At 44.8% G+C, this 22,721-nt stretch overlaps 1 long non-coding RNA gene across 2 annotated transcripts in view; it reads right to left on the bottom strand.

Annotated features, from left to right (window-relative positions):
• Nucleotides 1-780: 780 nt before the first annotated feature.
• The window catches only part of LOC310852922, a 36,431-nt gene continuing 14,490 nt past the window's right edge, over nt 781-22,721 (bottom strand). The window contains exons 2-5 of one of the 2 annotated variants that reach the window (XR_014568439.1): nt 7,844-8,032; nt 6,260-6,403; nt 1,057-1,220; nt 781-908 (exon numbers count right to left, since the gene is read on the bottom strand). This is a non-coding gene — a long non-coding RNA (uncharacterized lncRNA). The remainder of the gene's footprint in view (nt 909-1,056; nt 1,221-6,259; nt 6,404-7,843; nt 8,033-22,721) is intronic. The other variant, XR_014568440.1, reaches the window with a different exon arrangement.

Below are 22,721 nucleotides of genomic sequence, written 5' to 3'. Positions count from 1 at the left end.
ACATTGTGAGAAGTATCAGTATCTTCAATATGTGGATGACAAACAGGTCTACACCCTCCATACCATCTGAACCACAAGTAGTCATATCAGCACTGAACTTGCGTCTGGAGGCTGTAATGGGTTGGATGAGGGCTAATAAACTGAATCCAAACAAGTTGGAGTCACTATTGATGGGTGGTAATGTGCTCTGCATAGGGTTGTCCTTGATGGCCCTGCAACAGCAGCAATTGTAGTCTAGGATGCAGCAGCCAGAGGGCTGCTTGAGGCACCTGCCATTTAAGACCTACACTGAGATTTTGTGTTGGCTGCCTCTATATTACAGGGCTCAATTAAAACATATTAATGTTAGGTATAAAGCCCTGGATTACTTTGGACCCACCCAAGTACTTGATGGAACTCCTCCCCGCCCCCCAATACCAGGTCCTGTGATGAGCTTGGTGGTGGCTTTTCATTGTTCCACCAGTGACTGTAGCTCACTGTGTAATGATGCAGGATAGGACCTTCTTTGTAGGCCACTTGATTCAATTTTGTCTTCATCCAGTGAGCCAATCATTTCTCCTTCTCTTTCAGCTTCCTTTGTTGTTGTTGTTGTTTAGTCGTTTAGTCGTGTCCGACTCTTCGTGACCCCATGGACCAGAGAACGCCAGGCACCTCTGTCCTCCACTGCCTCCCGCAGTTTGGTCAAACTCATGCTGGTAACCTCGAAAACACTATCCAACCATCTCGTCCTCTGCCGTCCCCTTCAGCTTCCTAGTCAGTGACAAATAGGCTTCATAGATGTTCCCCTACAGTTGTATCTGCAGTGATCAGGCAGATGTGATGTGGATGATGTTTAGGGGACAACCTGAGCTCCACTTCAAAAAATGTCACACGGTTGGTCGAGGAAGTGTTTCCGTGTTTCCGTGTTCCTGTGATAGACAGAGAGAGAGAGAGAGAGAGAGAGAGGTTTGTCTACATAATCGTAGATCATCTGTGATTCTTGGCATGCAGGTTGGAGTCTCTTCCATGATAATGACTAGAGGAAAATCTGTTGGAAGATTTAATAAGTGCACTCACTTCTATAACAGCTTTTATATACGCTCAAGCTGCTCTGTCCCGACATAGAAATGCAGGGCTCGTTCGGCAGTCTTTGTGCCTCTCTTTTAATGACTTCATTAATCAAATCAGGTAGGGGGAAGGAGGGGCTGGGTGGGTGTTTTCTTTCAAGTCCTTTTCAATAGCTGTGGGATAAGAAGAGAATATCGGTTTAGCTGATCCTTGTAGGAGGTTATTGTGCTGTAGGCACAAAGTCGATCAATCAAGCATGAATATTTTCTCTCTCCTCTTTCCCCTCTTATAGTTTTCATAAAATCTTTTTTGTTTAAAGGACTGTATAACACAGTTAACTCCCCCCCCCCCTTCGTTAACTGTTTGAACATCCTAAGCTGGTGTATTGATCCATCTTAACCAATGCCATCTACACTTGTGGATAGTGCTTCTCTGGGGTCTCTTCCATCACCTGCTGCCTCTTTTAAGAGAAGGTGCTAGGGATCGAACCTCAAATGTAGTGCTTGGGAAGCAAATGTCTTGGCAATGAACTATGGGTCCTCTCCATCTTTTTAAAAAATGTAGGGTTTTAGGTGGCTTTTTGCAGCTGAGGTATGCTGCCAGAGTGTGCAGTTCTGTGCAGATTAGTCGAGCAGTGCCAACTGAAATCTATGCAGGTGAAGAGAGCCTACACAAGGGTCTGTGCATGGAGCAGAATAATGAAAGGAAAGGCTTAGGGAGCACAAGAGCTAAAGGTGTTCACGCTCAAAAAATCAGTAGTAAAGCTTGCTTCTGATCCAGAAACACACCCAACCCCTGCTATTTGCCACCGCCTGTAATTTAGAAAAATTCCTTGTAATTCTAGATTATTTCTGGACTACCACCACTACCACCCTTTACTATTGAGCATAATCTAGAATCCAACCATTTTGTGAAGAAAATGATGCCCTCCAAGGTGTCCATGCTTTACAGAGGACTGTGCTTCATTTGAAGGGCAAAGTCCTCTGTTTGGAGGGCTGTCCAATCGAAACCAAGATTAAATATAAAGAACCACAGGAAAGGAGAGGTTGGGGGGCCTTGGAAGTTGCTCATCAGGACTCAACTCCTGGACAGCAGACTGAGCAGCCACACAGCTCACTGTGCTCCACAACAATTTTTTTTGTATATCTATCTATCATCTATCATCTATCTATCTATCTATCTATCTATCTATCTATCTATCTATCATCTATCTATCTATCTCTATCATCTATCTATCTATCTATCTATCATCTATCTATCATCTATCATCTAAATCAACATGCACAATGATTTGGAAATCTGTACCCTCTTCCTTTGGTGATGGCATCCCCTCTCACTGATTTGGCAAAGTGTAAATGACCACTCCAATGCCCTCCCATCTTTCATGGGGTGGCCTGGCCAACATAAATGCCAAGCATTGATAAGGACTGATGGCATCATCAGCCTATATTAGCATGCCAAGCTTCATAGCAGGGCATCAGTACAAGGAAGGGATTTTCAGGCTTGCTTCTATCCATAAAGTCACCTTCTACAGTGGTACCTCGGTTTTCAAATGTAATCCATTCCGGAAGACCGTTCAAGCTCTGAAACATTCGAGGCATAGGTGGAGGCACAGGTCAAATCTGTATCCAGGGCAGCTGTTTACCAGCTCCATCTGGTACGTAGGCTGAGACCCTATCTGCCTGCAGACTGTCTCGCCAGAGTGGTACATGCTCTGGTTATCTCCCGCTTGGACTACTGCAATGCGCTCTACGTGGGGCTACCTTTGAAGGTGACCCGGAAACTACAACTAATCCAGAATGCGGGAGCTAGACTGGTGACTGGGAGTGGCCGCCGAGACCACATAACACCAGTCTTGAAAGACCTACATTGGCTCCCAGTACGTTTCTGAGCACAATTCAAAGTGTTTGCACTGACCTATAAAGCCCTAAACGGCCTCGGTCCAGTATATCTGAAGGAGCGTCTCCTCCCCCATCGTTCTGCCCGGACACTGAGGTCCAGCTCCGAGGGCCTTCTGGCAGTTCCCTCACTGCGAGAGGCCAGGTTACAGGGAACCAGGCAGACGGCCTTCTCGGTAGTGGCGCCCGCCCTGTGGAACGCCCTCCCATCAGATGTCAAAGCGATAAACACCTACCTGACATTCAGAAGACATCTGAAGGCAGCCCTGTTCAGGGAAGTTTTTAATATGTGACATTTTAGTGTATCTTTCATCTTTGTTGGAAGCCGCCCAGAATGGCTGGGGAGACCCAGCCAGATGGGCGGGGTACAAATAATAAATTATTATTATTATTATTATTATTATTATTATTAACTGAAACTCAATAGCCAACAGCTAGGCTTTAGGGTTTTGCACTCAGTGGAAGGCGGGTTTACTGTTCGACTTCTGAGGCACGTTCTGCGTTTACAGTGTTTGAGTTTTGAAATGTTCAGAAAGGAGGCATTCGAAAACCAAGGTACCACTGTATCTGTATATTTTCATGGGGTGGGGATGTTATACATCTCTGAGTTACTGTCTCCTCTCCACTTGGATATGCATTTCAGGTTCCAAGCCACTCTATAAAATGAATATCTGCCTTCCCTCATTCTCTATAATGGGTAATTAAAAAAACAAACAAACAAAAATCTGCAACTCCCTCCCCCCAATCATTTTGGCCAAAGTGCATGAAATTTATCGGCACAGAAGCCCTTCCAGAGTGGATTAAGCATGCTATTTTTAATTTTTTTTATAAGGGAAGGCTTTTGGTGGGGGAAGTAAAGGGATTTCATGTTCCTCCATAATCCTTTATGGAAAGGGAATGTGAGTTTCGTCTCTTTCTTACCTTAAAATAATTAAGAGGTGGCCAAGTGGTGTGAATTCTCATTTGTACATTTAAAAAAGAAAATGTTGCAGCTTCACAGTGGGAATGTTTGTGTGTTCCATATTCTTGCAGGCATTCCAGTATGTCTTTCAAGGTCTCTGCCAGGCCTTATGACATCCTGAAATGCTCCCTGTGGAGTTCTAAAGAATCATAGAATCATAGTTGGAAGGTGCCCCAAGGGTTATCTAGTCCAACCTCCTGCAACGCAGGAATCACAATTAAAGAATCCCTGACAGATAGCCACCTGACCTCTGTTTTAAAAGCCTCCCATGATGCAGAGTCTACCACTTTCCAAGCTAGACCTTTCCAATGTCAAACAGCTCTTACTGCCAGGAAGTTCTTCCTAATTGTCAGGGAACTGACATCAGAGCGAGAGGTGGAGGCAGGGCTCCAGAGCAATGCCAGAGAGGGGACCAGCAGGGGGGAAGGAATTCAGCGCAACACCAGTAGAGAAGGGAGGGAGATGGAGGAATTGGAGACTGGTCTCCAAGACCCTGCATCAGAGACTAGTGGAGAGAGCGCTGGCACACCCCTGCCTTCCCCTTACTTGCGCAGACGAGTTCCGCACAGGGAAAGTAGGAGGAGACTTGGCGTCAAACAGCTCTTATGCTGGAAAAGGTTCAAGAAATGCCCACTGACAGATTCTGCAAGCGACTGACCGGCCACGGAGTGTGGGCTGTCAGCCAAGGCATGGTGAAGCAGGCAATCGGACACAACTAGCAGGCAACTTACGCACAAGTAACCCCTTACAACCATTACACTAATGTTTAGTCAGAATCTCCTTTCTTGTAATTTGAATCCACTGCTTCAGGTCCTACCCTCTGAAGCAGCAGAAAACAAGCTTGCTCCATCTTCCATGTGACAGCCCTGGGTTGGGCTGTTTTTTGTTGTTAAAGCAGAGCAACATCAGATTAATTCATTTGGGTTTTTTAAAAAAACTTAACTTAAGCTCTTAACTTTTTTTTTCAAAGAAACTCCTCCGCTGCTGTGCTATAATAAAAACAATCCAGAGCTCTTCAGTTTTCTACAGCGACAACTTTGACTCTTGCAAGTATATATACAGGGAGATGGAGGAGGAGAAAGAGAGAGGTGCCGGGACGATGTTTTCTAGTCTAGCCTCCTCCCTGATGTATGAGTGTCACAGCCGAACGATGCTAACAGCACTGAGTAGGTGTAGACAAACAGAAAAGTGTTCAGACGTGTTTTGCGTGGGATTCACTGACAATTAGCCAAGGTTAACAGCAGAACGTTTATTTGTCTGAGGAACAATTCAATCACATGCACACAAAATTGAAATCTGAGGCAAATATCATGAGTGCTTGTCATCTCCTGACCTCATTCCCATCCTGCTAATTTCTTCTGCCTTCCACCTTCTTCCAACTAGATTAAGAATAGTTTCAGGTTAAGAACGGACCTCCGGAATGAATTAAGTACTTAACCTGAGGTACCACTGTACTGTGATAAGCTATTAATCCTGACATCCAATACATGTAAAAGCTCCTTCAGTGGAGGTTTTTAAGAAGAAGTTGCATGGCCATGGATGCCTTGGTTGAGATTCCTGAATTACAGGGGGTTGAACTCAGAGTCCCTCAGGGCTATTCAACCTCGGCTTTAAAACCTTCAAGAAAGGAGAGTCCACATCTTTCTGAGGGAGACTGTTCCACTGTCAAACAGCTCTTACTGTCAGAATGTTCATCCTGATGTTTAGTCAGAATCTCCTCTCTTGTCACTTGAAGCCATCGGTTTGAGTCCTACCCACAAGAGCAGGAGAAAACAAGCTTGCTCCATTTTCCATGTGGCAGCCCTTGAGATATTTGAAGATGGTTATCATATCTCCCCTGGGTATAGGGCTGGGTAACAGGATGCAACTAGAACTCCACCTAGTATCCTCTTTCGAGGTCTCCAGCTCATTGTGAGAGGTACCCATATCTTCAATATGTGGATGACACACAGGACTACACCCTCCATACCATCTGAATCACAAGTAGCCATTTCAGCGCTGAACTTGCGTCTGGAGGCTGTAATGGGTTGGATGTGGGCCAATAAACTGAATCCAAAGAGGTTGGAGGCATTATTGATGGGTAGTAATGTGCTCTGCATAGGGTTGTTCTTGATGGCCCTGCTACAGCAAGAGGCTGCTTGAGGCACCTGCCATTTAAGACCTATATTGAGATTTTGTGTTGGCTGCCTCTATATTACAGGGCTCAATTAAAACACATTAATGTTAGGTATAAAGCCTTGAATGACTTTGGACCCACCCAAGTGCTTGTTGGAACTCCTCTCCCCACCCCATATCAGGCTCTATGATGAGCTTGGAGAAGGCTTTCATTGTTCCACCAGTGATGGCAGCTCACTGTGTAATGATGCAGGATAGGATCTTCTTTGTAGGCCACTTGCTTCAGTTTTGTCTTCATCTAGTGAACCAATCACTTCTCCTTATCTTTCAGCTTCCTAGTCTTCAAGAAATAGGCTTCATAGGTGTTCCCCTACAGTTGTATCTGCAATGATCAGCAGATGTGATGTGCATGATATTTAGGGGACAAGAACAATCTAGAGGACCACACACAGATGTGGCTGACCAGGGGGCATGGGGCTGCTATACTGTGATCCCAGCAGGGGGGTCGCTGTTTAGTTCCAGGATGGGTGATACTGCAGGGAGCTCAGCACAATGCAAATACAAGAACACCGGAATTTCTCTGCTGATTTGTTTGCATCAAGCCAACCTCTCTATCACCTCTTGAAGTAGTAAATCTGCAAAACCCTTTATTTCTGAGTCCAGCTTCAGGTATCTTGACTATCATCTTCCAAAGCAAAGACTCTATTCTGAACTTAAAAATGGAAAGCGTAATGCTAGTGGACAACAAAAGAGGCTTAAAGACTCCCTCAAGGCAAATCTTAAAAACTGTAGTATAAACACAAACGACTGGGAAACACTGGCTTGAGAGCACTCCAACTGGAGAACAGCCTTTACCAAAGGTCTCATGGGCTTTGAAGACCCTCAAACTCAGGATGAAAGGGAGAAACATGTTAAGAGGAAGGCACGCTTGGCAAACCCTCACCGTGATCAACTCCCACCTGGAAACCTATGTCCCTACTGTGAAAGAACATGTGGATCCAGAATTGGCCTCCACAGTCACTTATGGACTCACTGTTAAGACCGTGTTCATGGAAGACAATCTTACTTGCCTACGAGGAATCACCAAAGAAGAAGAAGTAGGAGCCTTAATGCTGACTGGCAGAGTGAAAAACAATTCCAGATAAGTTGCAAGGAGGGCCCTGCACTTAATGCAAAGAACTTGGGTTCAATAAGTATTTTCAATGACTGGAGTGGCAGAAGGTTGAGAACAAACAGCTAATAACAGATTTTACTGTTCCAGTTACAGATAGGTAGCCGTGTTGGTCTGCCATAGTCAAAACAAAAAAAAATTCCTTCCAGTAGCACCTTAAAGACCAACTAAGTCAGTTCTTGGTATGAGCTTTCGTGTGCATGCATGAAGAAGTGTGCATGCACACGAAAGCTCATACCAAGAACTGACTTAGTTGGTCTTTAAGGTGCTACTGGAAGGAATTTTTTTTTTTAGATTTTACTGTTGTTATTCTGTCTCTCACAGCTACAATAAACCTACCATTAAAATTATGGACTGGTCATTTCTTCATCAGAGGGCAAACGGGCAAATTTAGCAGGGGATCAAATACTTTCCTCCCTCACTGTGTATATAAATATTTGTGTGTGTGTGTATACATATGTATGTATGTATGTATGTATAGCTAAAATATATAATATATAGTTAATATATTGCCTGTATAGGGATTGTGCTATCTCACAGACTCTTTTGGACTCTATCCAGTAATACATTGCTGAATAAAGTCTAACTAATTGGAAATCTGGTTTGAACCTCCATATTGAATCCACAAAGGGAATTTTCTCCCCCACTCACCCTTTTTCTTCCGGGCAAACATCAGCGCCCCACCTGTCAGCAAGCCAGTGTAGCAACTTTGCCCCACTTATCAAGTTGCTTTGGGCCATGGGTTCCCCATCTCTGCAGCGCATGATGGGCAAAACGGCAATGAGAGGGGCACAAATGCATGCTTCTCCGGCACAAACCTGCAGCCCCGACCCGGAAAGTCTACGAACCAGGCCAGAGGAAGAGAACAAAAGAGTTAATGAATCATTTCTGTTGCCTGACTTTGCTGTAATGTGTGGACGTCTTAATGACAAGATGGCTGTACAAAGAACATAATCCCTTCCCACTGAAGCTCTCGAAAGAATGCTGCATACTCAGAGAAGAACAAAAGCCACGGAGGTTGAGGCACCGAGGCGTGAGGTTAGCGTTGCCATGCTTGTAACTTTGTGCTGTCAGGAGCTCCTTTGTGTTCCTCTATCGTGTGTCTTTGGGGAGCAAGGATATATTAAGTTGTGCAGCAGACTTGTGGCACGTGCTGCTACAAGTGTAATAATAATCGTAATTGCTAGATGATCTGGCAGATGGTTCTTCACACAAGCTTCCAGAATCTCTTTTTCATCTTAACGGGCAATGGTTACTTTTATGCATACCTTGATTTATTAACATGTGAAAAGAGAGAGAAAACAAAGGAGGGGGTAAGTGCAATGTTTATTGCTTCCTTGTCTTTCTGGATCATGTAAAACAGGAGTGGGGAACATTTGGCCCATTTCAAGGTCTCCCATGGAACCCTGCCTTCTCCCTCTTTACCCTTCTCCCTACACTGCAATGACTAATCCTTCCATTTTTTGAAGAACCCATCTTATTTCTATGATTGCAAGTTGTTTTAAACTGTTTCCAACATTGTGCTTTACTTGTCCCCCCCCCCCAAAATCTAATTGCTAAAAGGAGGATTATGGGGAGTTGGGCACAGCAGGGAAGGAAAAGGTTAATATTCCCTGCATGCTACTCTGTAAAGAAGAAGAGGCAGGGGATTAGAGCAAAGGGTGAAGGAAGGTGTTGGGCGCAGAGCTCTGTCCTTGCTTGTTTGCTCTGCTTTTCATCTGACATCATAGTTGTGCTGGTCCCGTGGGTTACCCGAGAGGCGAGGTCCAAGTCTGGTCGTGGTCAGAGGTGCAATGTGGAGGCAGTCCGTAGCAGCTGAAGCTGGGTGCAGGGGAGGGAGTCGGGTGAAGTCAGGAACAGGCAGGCAAGCAGGGAGCCAGGGCAGGTCAGGAGCTCTGGCAGAAAAGCAGGATAGGGTTCAGGCAGGAATTAGCAACCAACAATGTTGCTCCCGCAACTTGGGACAAGGGCTGGCCGGCTTTAATCTGTCCTGAGGCATAGGGCGGCCCTGATCCTCTGGTGACTCGCCTCTCCTGGCCTGGAGGTGAGCACTCCTCCTCCAGGAACTTAGTTCCCTCCGCCTCTCTGCCCTGAGCCTCTGCAGCTCAGGAGAGGCTGGAGGGTTACTGGACCCGGAAGCAACCTCAGCTTTCTCTGACCCAGCTCATGCCCCAGCCCTGGCTCAGCTGGTTCTGGAGGCGGGGATCCTGTGCAGACTGGGATCCCTCAGGTTCAGCATCCAAGTCCGAATCCCAGGCCATCACAATAGTGGTCACAAGTGATTGCCAGGCCTGCCTACCTATCAGACTTGGTTCACAGCAGAGTGAGATAGGTATCTGGGGTACAGGCTGTACACCCCTTGCTGTACAGTTTGGGATTTTGCCCAAGCAAAAATTGTCTTCCTGGCTCTGGTCTTTGGCTCCCAGCTCCATTTTGACAATTGCCAATGGGTGAACCCATGACAATGGGATAGCTAAGAAAATGGACAGCTCTTGTCCCATTTAACTTGGGTCTCTCTCTCTCTCTCTCTCTCTCTCTCTCTCTCTCTCTCTCTCATCTATCTGGGATTCTTATTCACCCCTTCCAGCTGCATAAGTGAATGGTTGCAATCTGTTAAAGATGATCACTATATCCTACTGCATGTCTGAACATCATGGCTCAGGGTGTGGTCATATTTATTCAGTATATAATGATAATACAACTGCCAACATGTAACTAACAGGTCTCAATGGAGGCCACCCTATAGGTCCCCTCTGCTATTATCATTGGCCTTATTGGTTGTTCCACTACCCTCCAAACCTTGGTAGGATGGGGGTGGATAACCCAGGAGAAGGAATTCTCTGTGGCAGACCCTAAGTTGTGAAACTCCCTCCTCATATCTAGCAACTTCATTATACAGCTGTCAGGGAATCCTGAAGACGCACCTTTTGACACCTGATATGTTTCTTTTTTAAGAACCCATCTTATTTCTATGATTGCAAGTTGTTTTAGACTGTTTGCAACATTGTGCTTTACTTGTGGTAACCTGCACTGGGACCTTAGGGTGAAGGGCAGATATAATAATAATAATAATAATAATAATAATAATAATAATAATAATAGGTTCCAGCTGCTCTGCTTTGCCAGCACACTGTGTTCTCTCTCCCAGCCATACTGACATATCACATCCCTCATAGAGTCTGGACTTTAGTCCAAGAATTCTGTGGCTGTATGCCATTGCCCTAGATTCTGGACCATCTTTGGTGGTTCTGCTGTCCTTTTGTGTCTAGCCTTCTTCCCTTTCTGAGACATGTTCTTAATTACTCTTCATGCAACAGAGCATGTTTCTCCACTGGCCTCCTTTAATCTGTTTCTCTTTCTTTCACAGGGATATCACTCATTTAAATCTGTTAACACTGCAATCAATAAGCCAAGCATACAAGGACGTTTAGCATTGCAGCGTCTGGACTGATGATTTTCTGTTTTTGATCTGAGCATAATTCCCCAGCCAAGCATTCAATTAAAATAAACAAGGGAGCACCTTGGAATGATCAAATGCCTAGCTGGGCGAGGGATTCATTCAGAGTGAAAATGTTAAAATATTGAAAGTTCTGCATGCACCGGAAGAGCAGACGACGCAATCCAAACTACTCAGAAATTGTGCCAAGCAACTTTAAAGGTATGCAAATAAAAGGAAACCAGATGCTTCCAAGACATGAATGGCAACCTGTAACTAAAGATCTCCATGGAGACATGGCCCAATTAATTGACTGACAGTCTCCAGGCCTACACTGAAGATTTAATAGACCAGTTTAATAGTTGTCCCAAGTTCCCTAGGAAATCATGGAAAGCTTACATATTATATATATATATATAAAGGAAGAACCCCATAGGCAGCATTCTAGGCAGCCTTGCCATGTAAGGCATATTAGAGACATGGAAAGGCCTAGGCCTGTAAGGTGTATCAGAGGACACAGAAAAGAGACAAGCTCTGATGCTTTTGGTAATCAGCTGTTTATTACCATAAGCTGGATGAGATTTGGGAAAGGCTCATTTGCTGGGAGCTGTATCAACTGTTCAATTTCTCAACTCCCAACAAAAGATGGATTTGATAGGTCCAAGCATTAACAGATTCTTCTTGAAGCATCCCTCCAGTTAACTCCTCTCTAGGGTTGATGCTCCCATCCAGACCTGCAAGGCTGGTGCAGCTTTTTCAGCTTCTACGAATGATTTAGGTGCTATAGCGATCAGGAAAACACAGAGCTTCATTTTGCACAGAACAGCTCGGCACTCAAGACACAGAGCGAAGCAGAGAGCACACAGCAAGCAGATCAGAATAGTAAAATATGTGTTCTGTAATACAGATGTCTTAAAAGGCAGAGACATCACCTTGCTAACAAAGGTTAAAGCTATGGTTTTCCCAGTAGTGATGTATGGAAGTGAGGACTGGACCATAAAGAAGGCTGATCACCGAAGAATTGATGCTTTCGAATTATGGCACTGGAGGAGACTCTTGAGAGTCCCATGGACTGCAAGAAGATCAAACCTCTCCATTCTTAAGGAAATCAGCCCTGAGTGCTCACTGGAAGGACAGATCCTGAAGCTGAGGCTCCAATACTTCATGAGAAGAGAAGACTCCCTGGAAAAGACCCTGATGTTGGGAAAGATGGAGGACACAAGGAGAAGGGGACAACAGAGGAGGAGATGGTTGGATACTGTTCTTGAAGCTGCCAGAATGAGTTTGACCAAATGTGGGAGGCAGTGGAAGACAGGAGTGCCTGGAGTGCTCTGGCCCATGGGGTCACAAAGAGTCGGACACGACTAAACGACTAATCAACAACAATACAGATGTGAGACAAATCTTGGGGCTCTCACACACCCCTAATTAAAAGAGAAGTAGACACAACTGAGCTTTAATTAGGGGTGCACACAGATCTCAAGATTTGCCTTAAACTGGGAAAGTTTGCACCGATCGACTTATCTCTTTGACCTTCCTCGGAATATTTAGGAAGATTTTTATTAAGACCAACTCAGGTTAGATTTCAAAGTACTGCCACGAAGTCAAGGGAGAAATGGGCAATCTGCTTGATTCTGGCCTCTTTTTCTTATGAAGAAATTATGCATTTTTACTGGATTTTCAGCCTAGTAGTAATTGCTGCCTCCTATACTAGACATTAATTATGAATCACTAATGAAACAATGGGGATTCCAAAATGATTCTAGACTTTCAAGGTCACTCACATGGGAGGCATGGCAATATTGAGAACCTAGGAAGAGCCCTCCTGGATCAGGCCAAAGACCCATGCTGCTCAGACTCCTGTTTCCAACAACAGACGAAAAGGTAGGAAGGCAGGACTACTGTCTATATATGCATCACTATCAGGGCTAGGCAGCATCACCTGGAAACTGGCCAGTGATCACACTATTGCAGGAGTCCATTGTCAACCCCTGGGGCATCTTGGCCCTATTCCTCCTCCATCTTGCTGTGACAACTTATTCACTTGAGAAAAGCATTCATTGCTTTCATTACTGTCTCCACTGGCGGAGGAAGAGGAGTGCGGGGGAAGTGCACTGCCCCCGGCAGCACAATCCCCAGGGTAAGTCCCGAAATGAAGAGGAAGTGGAGACACTCAGAGAGGGCCTCCGTAGTGTGTGTCTTGCCCCAGTGTGCTTTAAAAGATGAAGCCATCACTGCATGAAGGTAACAAGTCTCTTTCCTTGTTCATTCCCCAGAAACTAGACGTTCGCTGCCTTGAAATATTGAGGTTCTCCTTAGCTTGCTTAGCTATGGAATGGAGTGCCGAATCAGACCATTGAACCATGCAGCTCAGTATTTTCTCCAGCTGTATTTGAACTGCAATTCACATCATCCCTAACCACTGGTCCTGCTAGCTAGGGATGATGGGAGTTGTAGTCCAAAAACAGCTGGAAACCCAAGATTGGGGAACCCTGGTCTACATTGATTGGTGGCAGCAATCCAGAGTTTCAGACAGGAGTTACCTCCAGGCCTACCTGGATTAAATCTAGGACCTTCTGAATGCAAAGCAGATGCTCTACCACGGAGTGACAGCTCGTCCCCTAATCGTAGACCACTTTTTCAGAAAATTGTTCCAATCCCTTTTCAAAGCCATCTGCATTGGTGGTCATCGCCATGTCTTGCAGCAGCAAATTTCATAATTGCACACTTGTGAAGGAGCACTGAAATTGTGGCGGTGTATCCAACAATTCATATACTACCTGTGGCAAGTGCAACTTATGAGAGAATCAGCTTTCCGCTTTGTCCTTGCCTTCCTTTCCTTCTTCTTTCCACTCGGCACCAGTCAAATGAGTTAGCAATCTAAGGCTCTTTAAGTAAAAAAAAGGTGAATATAGATTTTGCAGAGCTAATGCCGGTCCACTTAGAGCACTGGTAGGACCTGTACACGAATGCTCTTTTAAGCTAAAGAACCCAGCAGATTTAACAGCCTTGCGTTCCCTCCGTGCTGCATAGAGACTGTCACCTACCTTAACCTCAACATAATGCAGCCTTCTGCCCATTAAGCGTGAGTCAGCTCCCTCTAAGCGAAGAGAGACTGCAATCTCCCAGGTTATTAAGATAACAGAGGACAGTATTTTCCCATGGCAAACTTAAGAATAAGTGTTCCAGTCAGCAGAACATGGACATTTCTTTCCTCGCCTGGAATCGCAAGCACAGATTCAGACAGCCTTTAGGAGGGAGGGAGAGAAGACACAGCCTGCAGAACACAATGCTACAAAACCAGCAAGATGTCCTAGCTAATTATGTGTACTTGTTCAACATTCAGATAGCTGTTTTGAACCAATATGGGGAATTTGGGGTTTCCCATCTTTCCAAACTTTGTACCCCCCTGCAACAACACTGTTTCCTGGCTCAATGTTGAGAAACTCCGCCCCATCTCCGTCCAGACTTAACTAGTTTCATCTGTAATCAGCAATCCCTAACTGCCCATTCCAACTTCTTCAGTCAGAATGTTTATGCATATTCCATTGTTAAGTATAATTGGTGTAATTGACACAGAAATGGAAAATGCCGGTGTATTAATGAAGGTTCAACACTTCCCCCCCCCCAGTAGTTTTCTAAGAGACTCTGAGCTTCTTAATGAGTTGATCATTATCTAATTGTTGTTTTCTGCCAGCTAACATGTGAGTGTTGTAACCTTAGAACAGGTGACAAAGGTATTGAATCGCAGGTTGCCATTTTGAAGGGAGTTGGCTGTTTAGTCTTTCTCTGAATGCCACAGAGAACAAAAGGATATGATAATGGGTCTCCAAGAAGCTGCATAGCCTTAGGCTGGGATGGAGGATAGAGACACTGTTTCAATTTTTGGAGTTATCTTTTATTTCCAAGATGCTGAGCCTGTGCTGGACAGGGTAAGACATTGTACGGATGTTTTGGAATCATCATTTGATGTATTATGTTATAGTTTGGAAGAGTTCTGCAAGTAAACTTTGAATAATATTTTTATGGGTCTGGACAATGATTTTGTCCAAAAGGAGTCAGTTCTTATGCTTCCAGTCACTTCAGGCTTCACAATGTGAATATCTGCAACTTCCATGACCACACAGGAACTTGCCTTATACTGAGTCTGACCATTGGTTCATTTTTTAGCTCAATATTATCTACAATTCCTGGCAGCAGCTTTCTGGGGTTTTAGGCAAGAACTTTTGCCAATTCTATCTGGGGACACTAGGGATGGAACCTAGGAGGCAGATTCTCTTCCACTAAGCTATGGTCCTCCCACAGAAGCTGTCCCCATTGTGAGAACTTCAATGAACACAAGTGGTAGGGAATGGCAAGTTCACGAGGCAGAGAATTGTGGGAGGAAGGAATTATAATCACCGGGAGAAAAGTTGCTGTACTTTTTCCAACTAACTTTGTGTTACTGTCTTCTCCTTTAACCTCCCTACCTTCCTTGTGCCGGGGAAAAACTGATGGGAAACACAAACCTCGATAATAAACTCACTGAGGCAAGGGCCCATTTCTATTTTTATTGTTTATGCAGTATTTTGCACAAATGAGGCCTTGGTCTATGATTTGGGGTTTTAAGCACTCCCCCGTAGCCAACTATTAATTATCGGCTTAACATTCATTTTATTGCACATCTGTTTCAAAACAGCAGCTCCAATCATGGAAGGAGTCCCTATAATGGGTAGGAGTAACGAACTTAAAAAACAGCAGCTATTCCATTCAAAAGTATGGTCCCTGAAATGAGAAAAAGTAAGGCACAGTGCAAATGCAGAAGGAACTGTAGGCACCCCGTGACTGGATGAGTTGGTGCAATACGGTGAGATTGTGTGAAGCATAATGAGAGAGTGTGGTGGACTGGCTAAGAACCTGAGCTATAAGTCAGGAAGTCCTTTGTGTGAATCTCACATCTTTACTGTATTTCTTGGGCCTAGGGTCACAAACGTGGCACTCAGAGGAGCCTGTGTGCTTCTCATCACCTCTGATGGCAAACATCTCTTTAAAAATCTACAGTGCATTAGAGATTTCTGTTCTTCCTGTGGAGTTCCTGTTTGCACCGACTCAACCTCTACTGCATAGAATGCAGCTTCTTCAATATCCGCCATGTATATTGGATTAGCCATTGGATGTCTACCCTCCTATCTGTTCTGAACGGAGGAGAGGAGCCTCTCTCTGTGAACAAGGGTAGTGCAGACTGAAGTCCATGCCCTTTCCTCCACTGATGGAGCAACAGATGGAAGTAGGGGTGCCAACTTAAATAAAATAGTGGGGGGCCATGTAAGCCCCATCCTGCATAATTGATCACACGACATGGTGCATGCACACCATTTGAAGGGCAATGCACATCAACTTTTTGGGGGTGGCTCCCTCAAATATTTTATGGGGGGCAAAAGGGAGCTTGGTCCCTAGAAGTTGGCTCCTTTGGGTGGAGGGGCATGCCTGTATCATTTAGTTGTCAAAGCAACATGATATTATTTAGTGGTCCTGTCTCTCACACCCTCCAACACTTTGAAGCCAAATCCAGGACGTCATCTTCCCTGATGCCATCTTTCCGTTTATCGTAAGATCATGGCAGCCATTTGGGTTTCTGTAACCATGTGTGATTTAGCAACGTGGTTTCCCCACCCCCAAAAAAGAACACTTTTTGGTTACTGCAATCCAAAACATGTATCTTGGGGCACCACACGATATTGCAGCCCCCCAAAAGTGCTTTCATCAGGGGGAAATTGCGCTACAAAATCATGTGAGATGTTGGAGTACTAGGCCTTGGTCTAAAGTTAATCAGTTTGCCCTGAAACCAGATGGTTCTGTAAGGACATGTTCTCAATCAATCCAAGCCTCAAGTCTATTACATAAGTGGGCAGCATATAGTTTACTGATAATGCTTAGGAGACTAATTGGCCTGTAATTAGCAGGGTCTGATCTGCTCCCTTTCTTGTACACTGGGATGATGATTGCTAGTTCCCAATCCTCTGGGATGGTAGCCGATTGATCTATGCTGGTAAACAAGGCAGCAAGCACTGGGACCCACCAATCAACATTGGCCTTAAGAAGCTTGGGTGAAATATTGTCTGCACCAGGAGCTTTGCCAGGAGCTTTAAGAGATTGAATGAGCCTGCAAGCTTCTTCAGTTGACACCGGGGGCCACTCAGCACCAGTATCACTTAGAGGTAGGGATAGAGCCTGTAGATGTTGGTTAGTTGGGTATAAGGATTCGAAGTATGATTCCCAGACCCCAACAAAGATGGTATATAATAATGATTAAGGCCTTAAATGATAATTTTAGGTTGTATGTTAGTGACTATGTTTTAATTTATATATATTTTTAACTGTTGCTATATCTGTATTGTCCCTGTTATACCTAACTGCAAATTCAAATGTATCCCTATCGTGTTTTATGACTTCCTTGATATTGTATGTGGGTTGGAAGTGGTCTGTGACTGAAATAATAAAATTCATTCATGTGAGATCACAGCAACCAAAATGGCCACCACTCTCTTATGATAATCAACGGGGTGTCCCAGTTTTTCTGGGACACTTGTGGGATATGGTCTCTTTTTCTGCCGCCTTTGTCCCTTGTCCATTGGCTGGAATGAGACTGGTAGTGCTCAGCTCTCTCACAGTTTACTCATGGGATTCTGCAGGGTTCCAGCTTATCCTTCTTTGGCCTATCTAACATCTACATGAAAGCACTAGGAGACGTTATCTGATATTTAGGACTGGGTACCATAAATCAGCTGAACACATCTAGCTTTATCTTTCCTGGATGAGATAACTTGATCCACAATGTACCAACACTGGTGCCTTCTGGGAGAAAAATAATGGAGGATGCTGGCCAGTAGTTGGCTATTCCAATGAGCTTTCTCTCCCACTGAGGGAGGGAGGGGAGGAGGAGAGGGAGAGACTGAATTAGGCCTCATTCACAACATACATATAAAGCACTATGATCACACTTTAAACATTCATGGCTTTCCCCAAAGCATTCTGGGAGCTGTGGTTTGCTAAAGATGCAGAGTTGTTACGAAATCTCCCTTCCCAGAGGTATAATTCCCAGAGTTCCTTTTGGAAAGGATTTGACTGTTAAACCACTCTGGAAATTGTATCTCTGAGAGGGAAACAGGGATTTCATAACATCTCTCAGTACCCTTAACAAACTACAGCTCCCAGAATTCTTTAGAGGACTGTTTAAAATGCGATCATAGTGTGAATGGAGAGAGGGGGTGAATGGGAGACAGAGAGAAATCATGGCCTCTAACATTTCTTCGATGAAAATAGGGATGCCCCATTCCATAACGATAATTTTACTATTTATACCCCACACATCTTACTGGATTGCCCCAGCCACTCTTGGTGGCTTCCAACACATATAAAAACATAATAAAGCATTAAACATTAAAAAATAACTTCCCTGTACAGGATTGCCTTCAGACGGCTATGGGGACAGATGACTCCATATCCTCCAACTTTTCTCCAGTGAAAATAGGGACATCTTAAGGAAAAGCAGGACATTCTGGGATCAAATCATAAACCAGGATGGCTTCTCTAAATCAGGGATGTCCCTGGAAAATAGGGACACTTGGAGAGTCTGTATCTTTAAAGTATACAGGGTAAAGATAAGCTAACCAGAAACATTTCAGGACAGTTCTCCAAACACCTTAAAAACAGCCGATATCACCCCATTCCTCTGCCTCCTACCAGAGGGGCAAAACTTGGTGGGCTATTTTGGTGCATCCTTCAGAAAGAGAGATAGAGGTGTCTGCTCTGCAAAGCAGAAGTGAACGTAGAAGGCACTTTGAGCCAGCTTCGCCAGCTCTTTTGCCTTCACAATCAAGGGCAATGAAGGCAATTCTCCAGTATGCATTAAGTTGCCCGCTTGAAACAGACAGCTCTGCACTTTGTCGTTAACCTGCTTCAACTTAGCAGATGTTTTATAAGCAGAAGGGGCCTGCGTTGACCTCTGCTTTATTGCAAGAGCAGCTGGAGAGGCCGCAAGTGGCAGAATACTTTTTTAAAAAACAAAAAACAAAACCTTTAAAGGCTCAAACCCTGCTTTATGATCAAGCAACGTGCCCTTAGTCACTGCGGCACTTAAGCGAGCCTTCTGTCATTGCTAATGCAAGTCCATGGCTTCATCCAAGCCACTTCTCAGTGCCAACATCAAAACCTGTGGAGGAGCTCAACCATACATTTCCACTGGCTAGGCTTGCTTTGGAAGGACACCCTCTCTTCTCCCCCCACTCCAACTCCAAGTGAAATGCCTTGAAACAGGGACAGGGAACCTGTGGATTAGTAGGGTTGCCACATGTCCTGTATAATACAGGGTTGTCTCATGTTTCATTGTAAAACGCTTGATAAACGTTTTGTCCTGTACTTCAGGTCCTCTCTTTCTCATTCTCTTTCTTTCTCTTTCTGCGAAGTTTGGGGTCCTCTCATAATTTCTGTGTTTGAAAGGGTGTGTGAAAGGTCATGTATTTAAGCTCAGGGGAGCAGTGGCATAGGTAGCCAGGCTGAGACCCTACCTGCCCGCGGACTGTCTCGCCAGAGTGGTGCATTTTCTAGTTATCTCTCGCTTGGACTACTGCAATGCGCTCTGTGTGGGGCTACCTTTGAAGGTAACCCAGAAACTACAACTAATCCAGAATGCGGCAGCTAGACTGGTGATTGGGACAGCCACCAAGACCATATAACACCGGTCTTGAAAGACCTACACTGGGTCCCAGTATGTTTCTGAACACAATTCAAAGTGTTGGTGCTGACCTTCAAAGCCCTAAACAGCCTCGGAAGGAGCGTCTCCACCCCCATCGTTATACCTGGACACTGAGGTCCAGTGCCGAGGGCCTTCTGGTGGTTCCCTCGCTGAGAGAAGCCAAGTTACAGGGAACCAGGCAGAGGGCCTTCTCGGTAGTGGCACCCGCCCTGTGGAATGCCCTCCCACCAGATGCCAAAGAGAAAAACAACTACCAGACTTTTAGGAGACATCTGAAGGCAGCCCTGTTTAGGGAAGCTTTTAATGTTTAGCAGGTTATTGTATTTTAATATTCTGTTGGAAGCCGCCCAGATTGGCTGGAGAAACCCAGCCAGATGGGTGGGGTATAAATAATAAATTATTATTATTATTATATAGCCAACTAGGGAAAAGCACCAATGCATGCAAGGCAAGCATCAGTAAGTAACAGACATAGTGCAAACAAAGCTGTAAAGCAAAGGAACCGGCTAGTCAATTGAATGAAAGCCAGCAGGGAAGACAAGCAAGAAAGACAATTTTTGTCTCCTTCTTCCATCGCTTGCGGTGGAACTGTCCCTTTTCTGCCTTATTGTCTCGTTATTTAGGGTACCTGTTTGGCAATGAATATTCTCAGTGTTCTTGTAGGAGCTGCTGCTGTGAAAGTTATTTTGTCTTATTCCCCTTTTCTTTTCTTTTTTTACTCTTTGTCAAAGCTCTGCCTAATGTGCCAGCAGAGAGGGAGAGAGAGAAACTTTGGCTGCAGTTCAGGCATAATCAGACACTGATTTGAGATGGGGAGGGAAACAAAGTTATTCTGGGGGCAGGCGATTGTTCTGTTGTCATACTTGTTGGTTCTGGTTGCCTTCGGCGGTTACTTTGACAGTGTTCCTTCCCTGTGAACTCCTTCCAGCAAACATCTGAAGTGCCTCCATAAGCCTGCTGTGTTGGTCTCAATCTGCACTCCGCAAATTGGCCTAATTGCTGAGGAAGCAGAAGCAGATCACAGCATTCTTGTAGTCCCTTGCAAATCTGGCTTCTTCCCTTAACTATTCCGAAAGTGGCGACTATGCCAGGCAACAGGTGATGGCCTTGCATGTTTAAATGAGCTGTTGCAGATTAAACACTGCATTTGAAACTGTCCTGAGACTTCAGGATACAGCAGAATAAAACAGGCAATCATGGCAACAGTGGGGATAAAGACTGAGCTGAAATGGCTCACTGTTTTTTTGTGAACATTTTCAACCACTTTTCGCCATCCTTTGCAAAAATATTGGCCTGTTTAGTTTCATTTGCCCTCACTTTCCAATGCCATCACTTGTCTTAAGTGATGGCTGCTTACAGCCACATCTTATTGGTTGTGTAGCATGATGACATGCATACAATCAGGGTAATAGTTCAGAGGTAAAGCACCTTGCATGTAGAAAGTCTAAAATTCAACCCAGTATCTCCACTTAACACCTGCACCCCTGGTGTTATCAGCACCATGAAGAGTCTGAAGAGCTACAGGCTAGACTACATGAACAGTCTGAATACATGTAGAGTTGCTATCAGTCAGTGTGCACCAGAGATGGGGAACTCCAGATACTGGACTCCAACTCCTATCAGCCCCAGCTTTCATGGTCAATGGTCAGGGATGATGGAAGCTCTGGATTCAGTTCAGTCTGGATCATGAGGCTTGAGGTACCAATAGGAGCCTGGCTGGCTAGATATAACTTCAGCTCTAAGTTGTGTTGCATGGACTTATCTGATAGAGCAACAGCAAATGATGCCTTGCTTTGCCATCTTTGACTATGTTCCTGTCTCTGGCACTTGATCTGGAAACAAAGAAACATAGGAAGGTTCCTTATACTTAGCTCAGTAGTGTCTACACCAGCCTTTCTCAAACTTGGGTCCCCAGAAGTTGTTGGACTACAGCTCCAATAATCTCTGGTCCTGGTAGCTAGGGATGATGGGAGTTGTAGTCCAAGAACATCAAGGGACCAAAGTTTGAGAAAGGCTGACCTACACTGGCTGGCAGAAGTTCTTCTCGAGCTGGAGATGCTGGGGACAGAACCTGCTCTACCCACTGAGCTCAAGGACACATGCCAGGAAGGCAAAAACACACAAGGAAGGGTGCAGAGCAGGGGAGGGGAGGGGAGGGGCACGGCTCAGGAGAGTGTCTCACCTTCAGAGAGCTGCAAAGATAATACAGAGAGGCATAGGAAGGGAACAGCGGTCATCCATTCCCTGCACTTAGGTTATCCATCTCTACAATAGGATACCGTAACATTACAGCTGGAAAGGAACTGCCGTGCAAAGTAAGTTTTAAAACATAGCAAGAAAGTTACATTTTAAAAAAATACTCTGCCAAGTTTGGAGCCATCTATATCCCCCAAAAAAAATTTTTAGAGGAATTTTAGACCTCACCTCCCATTATTTATGGTGTCTGGGCAAATAAAATATATTCAGCATTAATCCCGTCTGGAAATGCAGGGCCTTCCTATGCTTGACACTTCTTAAAGCTTATAATACAAACTGGAACTGCAGAGAAATATACAGAGAAACATAAATATGGCCTCTGATGCATCTCTGCAGCATCTGTGTGTCTATAAATTTATATTATAGCTCTACTGCCATCCGGTGATAGAATGATTTTATTTTTAAAACATTTACTGGAAATGTGGCAAGTAACCACAAAAAAATCTAAAGAGGCTCTATTTAAAAATTAAAATGCACAAACAAAGTTATTCTCCATCACTCTCATTTGAATTTCAGGATAGGGAACCCGTGGCTTTCATATGTTTCTGGACTACAACTCCCATCATTGCTGACCATTGGCCACGGTGGATGAAGATGACGGGATCTGGAGTCTAACCACATTTGGAAGGTTACTGGTTCTCTATCCCTGATTTAAATGGCTGTATGATCCACTTCCCGGGACGCGGGTGGCACTGTGGGTTAAACCACAGAGCCCAGGACTTGCCGATCAGAAGGTTGGCGGTTCGAATCCCCGCGACGGGGTGAGCTCCCGTTGTTCGGTCCCTGCTCCTGCCAACCTAGCAGTTCAAAAGCACGTCAAAGTGCAAGTAGATAAATAGGTACCACTCCAGCGAGAAGGTAAACGGTGTTTCCGTGTGCTGCTCTGGTTCGCCAGAGGCTTAGTCATGCTGGCCACATGACTTGGAAGCTGTCTGCGGACAAACACCAGCTCCCTCGGCCTATAGAGTGAGATGAGTGCACAACCCTAGAGTCGGTCACGACTGGACCTAATGGTCAGGGGTCCCTTTACCTTTACCTTTATGATCCACTTATAGGGGTATAGTTTATTGAGGGGTCCAAAAACCCCTTCACCCTTAGGAGTT

Source organism: Podarcis gaigeae (assembly GCF_964106915.1).
Source record: "Podarcis gaigeae genome assembly, chromosome: 9".
Lineage (NCBI taxonomy): Eukaryota > Metazoa > Chordata > Lepidosauria > Squamata > Lacertidae > Podarcis > Podarcis gaigeae.
Note: the sequence above shows the minus strand (reverse complement) of the source record. Positions and strands in the feature narration are given on the sequence as shown.